We start from the raw sequence: 5,073 nt of genomic DNA on the forward strand, positions 1-5,073 counted from the left end.
CCCAGGTGAGGCCTGGATCCAAGCTTAGTCCCAACCTGTGTACCTGTTCCTTCCAGGGCAGTGTAACCCCATCCAGAACAGGAAGATCTGTCTCATCCCTCAAATTCTGGACCCATACAATGAGCACCTCTATCTTCCATCCCATTACTGCCTATAGGCAGGCATTTAGGGAATGAATGCCATTTCCTGATGATGATTATGATAACAAAGAGAAGTAGATTTGGGTGTTATCAGCATTATGGTAACACCCTGCACCAAATCTCCTGATGATCTCACCCAGAGGACTCATTTATTTATTTATTTATTTGATTTATATACCGCCCTTCCAAAATGGCTCAGGGCGGTTTACAATTAAAACAAGCCACTAAAACAATGAAAAGCTAAAACAAATTAAAAACAATATAACAATGAACAATTTAAAAACATTTTAAAACAACAATTAAAGAGTTACAGTAATTAAAAGCCCCAAAATTGGGTTAAAATTTAAAAACCCTGGAAAGCCAGGCCAAACAAATACGTTTTAAGGGCTCTCCTGAAGGCTAATAAATAATTCAAATTACGGATTTCCGCAGGGAGCGCATTCCACAGCCCCGGAGCAGCCATAGAGAAGGACCGCCTCTGAGTCGCCACCAGACGAGCTGATGGCAACTGGAGACGAACCTCCTCAGATGACCTTAATGTGCGGTGGGGATCACGCAGAAGAAGGCGCTCTCTAAGGTAACTTGGGCCTTTAAAAGGTAATAGGGCTTTAAAAGTAATAACCAGCACTTTGTATTTTGCCTGGAAACATATCGGCAGCCAGTGCAATTGTTTCAAAATAGGCGTAATATGGTCTCTCTGGGTTGCCCCAGAGACCAATCTGGCTGCCACATTCTGAACTAATGGAAGTTTCAGAACTACGTACAAAGGCAGCCCCACGCAGAGAGGATTTTCTTGGGTGCAGCAGAGTGATTGATTCATTCATTCATGCAACATATAGTACTCTCAACTCTAAATGACCCTAACACTCTCACTTTTCTCTCACTCTCTCCTTAATTACTATGACGAGTATGGGAATGAATCAATCTAGCACTCTGCTCTGCTGCACCCAAGAAAACCCTCAGAAATTCACAAAAAATCAGCCCTCTGTCCCACCCCCCTGAAATTGGGGTGGCAGCCTACACCCATTAGGCACTACCACCCCACCCCACTCTTTTGGGGCAGATACACTTTCTGCCCCCCCATCTGCCCCAAAGACACAAAACCCTCAGAAATTCACAAAAAATCAGCCCTCTGTCCCACCCCCCTGAAATTGGGGTGGCAGCCTACACCCATTAGGCACTACTACCCCACCCCACTCTTTTGGGGCAGATACACTTTCTGCCCCCCATCTGCCCCAAAGACACAAAACCCTCAGAAATTCACAAAAAATCAGCCCTCTGTCCCACCCCCCTGAAATTGGGGTGGCAGCCTACACCCATTAGGCACTACCACCCCACCCCACTCTTTTGGGGCAGATACACTTTCTGCCCCCCATCTGCCCCAAAGACACAAAAACTTCAAAAAATCACAAAAAATCAGCCCTTTGCCCCATCCCCCTGAAATTTGGGTGGTAGCCTACACCCATTAGGCACTACCACCCCACCCCACTCTTTTGGGGCAGATACACTTTCTGTCCCCCCCATCTGCCCCAAAGACACAACAACTTCAGAAATTCACAAAAAATCAGCCCTCTGTCCCTCCCACCCCCCTGAAATTGGGGTGGCAGCCTACACCCATTAGGCACTACCACCCCACCCCACTCTTTTGGGGCATATACACTTTCTGCCCCCCCATCTGCCCCAAAGACACACAAACTTCAGAAATTCACAAAAAATCAGCCCTCTGTCCCTCCCACCCCCCTGAAATTGGGGTGGCAGCCTACACCCATTAGGCACTACCACCCCACCCCACTCTTTTGGGGCATATACACTTTCTGCCCCCCCATCTGCCCCAAAGACACACAAACTTCAGAAATTCACAAAAAATCAGCCCTCTGTCCCTCCCACCCCCCTGAAATTGGGGTGGCAGCCTACACCCACTAGGCACTACCACCCCACCCCACCCCACTCTGCTGCCTCATATCCCACTCCAAGTCCAGCAACAGTGCCCTGCACTGAACCTCACCTCATCCAAACTTTTTTCGCCCACTACAGTAAACAGACAGGCACAGCCAGGAGGGAACACGCATAGCATGTGGAGGACGCACGCAAGACAACAACACTCCGCAATTGGAGCAGCAAGGCTTTGCATGTTGTTGTTGCCCCCTCCTCGCCCACACAGCTTTGAAGAGTAACGGATGATGATGGCAGATAAGAAGAGAATGGCAGCACGCACGTGTCTCTGGACATTTCTTTTCCTGTCTGACTCTGTGGCATGAGATCGCCGCATCTATGTATGGGCAAGCACAATCTTCAAATAAAATGCTGTCAATCAACTCGCAAACATGACCCGATCTTCATTTGGAAACATAATGCAATGATGCATCTCCCCACACACATGCACAGGCACAGTGAATTGCACCTGTCCTGTCCTTTACCGGGCCCCACACGGACACACCACTCCACACCACATCACACAACAACACCACACACCATGAAGAGGTCTCTGCAACAAAGCAAGCTAGAATTTTTGCAGGCTTTTTCGGATTGCATCCCAATGCATGCCGCAGATACTGGGCAGAAAGACTGTGTGCAATCACATGATACGACATTACCACTAGTTCGGAGTCTAGAAGATGCCTTTATTCCCCTGTGTGTGTGCACTGTGCGGGTTTGCTGCTCAAGTCACTCACTCTGCAAGAGGGTTAGGGCTGAAAAGGGCTGTGTTGCCTCAGGTTGCAATGTGTGCTCTCTCTGTCTGCGTGAGACAGACATTTGTGTGAGGGCTGCACCAGCATCAAGCTCATCATTGGCAACACAGCTTTTGGGGGGGGAGGGGGGTGCATGTGTGTGTGTGTGCCGCTTCAGGCACAGCAGTAGTACTACTCCCATTGTGGCCAGAAAAAGCAGGCAGCAGCAGAGCAGACCATCTCACTCAGCGGCGGCGGCGACAACCTAATAGCTCAGCAGACCAAGGCAAACCACATATTTGGATTTGAACAGAGGAGAGCATGAAGATTAAGAAAGAAGTAAACATCACCTGACAAGCAAGCCGAAATCAGAAATAATTACATCACATTGAGAAACGCAGCAGACAGACCTTTTTTAGATTTCAGCTTCAATGCAATTGTTCATGGGAGGAAGCAATGATGACAGTTTTAGCAGGCAAGCAGGCTAGCAATTAGCGGCAAGCCCACTCAGTGACAGTGTGCCCCCCTCGCCAGGAGGCACAGGCCCATTGCACAGAGCCACTACTCTCCCCCAGGGATGTCCCTTCCAATCCTGACTGTGCCCCCCACACACGCACACGCAGCAGCCTGTCTCTGAGGTTGTGGATGGATGGTGCGCTGCCCTACGGCCCAGCCTTCAGCACTGGGCAAGTGGGTGCTCCCAGCATCAGGGGGGGGCCCACCACAGATTTCTTCTGCAGAGACAGCGACTACAGCTCCCATTGTCCCTAGTCTTGATGGTGGCCAGCCATCGAGACAGTGGGAAATGGGAGTTGTAGTCTCTCTCTGCCACATCTGTGGTAACCCCTCCCTCATGCTGGGAGCACTCACCTGGCAGTCCACCATCCCAGGCTGACAGTGCAGCGGTGCCTGTGTATGCATGCGTGTCTGGATGTGCCAGCAGCACGGGGCATGTTTTAGTGGCAGGGTGGGCTTAGAGGGATGGACTGTGACACATCTTCTGGCCGGGATGAACTGCTGTGGCGTGGGAGGCGCTGCATAGGGGGGGTGACGCGAGTCACTCGCCCTCCACAGCCAGTTCGGGGTAGCCCAGCAGGGGGAGGCTGGCCTTCAAGAAGACGAGCTGCTCGACCGAATCAGCATCCAGGCATGAGCGCAGAGGAGTCACCACGTCCCCGGCCATGGAGAACAACCTCTCGCTCGAGATGCTGGTTGGCGGGCAAGAGAGAAACCGGACAGCAACGGACGCCAAGTCCGGCCAGACTTTGCGACGCGTTGCCCAAAAGGGGAACGGCTCACTCTCCTCGTCTTCCGTCGCCTCCTCCAGGTACTGCAGAACAGTCTGCTCAGCACGGCTGGGGCGAGGGACAGGCTCCTCCCGTCTCCCCGGCATGAGACTAGCATAGCCCCTGAGCCACCGGGTGGTGGTTCGAGGTCGCACTGGCTGCTCTGCTGGTCCCACTGCCGGAGAAACCACGCCGCTGGACTGGGAAGAAGTGGTGGTGGTGGCAGTGCTGCTGCTGCTGCTGCTGCTGCTGCTGGGGGTGGGATGCGCAGTGCCAGCCTGCGACCAAGACCCCTCCTCCTGGTTGTCTGCTGCACCTATCCCTAGCCTCCTTTCCTCTTCACGCTTCACGTGTTCGACCAGGAGGCCCCTCCACCTGGGCAGCTCGCCAGGAGGCACAGCGCTGCCCTTCATCCTTGGGTCACAAATGCATGCCAGGACATGCCATGCAGATGCGGCCCATGGTGTCTTGAGCCGCTCAACTACCCCAGTCCTCAACCGACCTGCCAGGGCAATCGCAACCCCAGTGGTCAGAGTGGTCTGGAGATCGCTCATTGCCTTCTCCAGGAGAATAGCAGTGGGCAAAGCCAGGCTCAGCGTGGCGGTCTGAGTACACAAGTCGTTCGTTGCAGAATAGAACGGCTCTAGTACTAAGACCAGCTCGCGGATCACCGGCCAGTCATCATAGAGAGACTTGCACAGATCCAAGCAACCACGCGTCCCCAGGCTGTTGAGTGCTCCCTCTTGCTCATGCATGCGCCGGAGCAAGAGAAAGGTGGAGTTCCACCGGGTAGGAACATCCTGGGGGATTTGGTGTTCGGGCAGGCCCAGCTCGATCTGTCTGGCCTTGAGCTGGCGCCTTGCCTTTTCACTCCGGTGGAAGTGGCCCGCTACCTGGTGGCAACGCTCCACCAGGGCGGCCACGGGAGCAGCAGGATCCTGACCTAAACTACTGGAAGAGCCCCGAACACGCTGGTGC

General features: G+C 53.0%; 1 long non-coding RNA gene across 1 annotated transcript; it reads left to right on the forward strand.

The window, feature by feature from the left end:
* Positions 1-618: 618 nt before the first annotated feature.
* Positions 619-2,455, forward strand: LOC128348771 (uncharacterized). Its single transcript, XR_008318319.1, has 2 exons — positions 619-717; positions 2,175-2,455. It is a non-coding gene; the product is annotated as an uncharacterized LOC128348771 (long non-coding RNA).
* Positions 2,456-5,073: the final 2,618 nt, after the last annotated feature.

This window comes from Hemicordylus capensis, chromosome 3, assembly GCF_027244095.1.
Source record: "Hemicordylus capensis ecotype Gifberg chromosome 3, rHemCap1.1.pri, whole genome shotgun sequence".
NCBI classification, from domain to species: Eukaryota; Metazoa; Chordata; class Lepidosauria; order Squamata; family Cordylidae; genus Hemicordylus; species Hemicordylus capensis.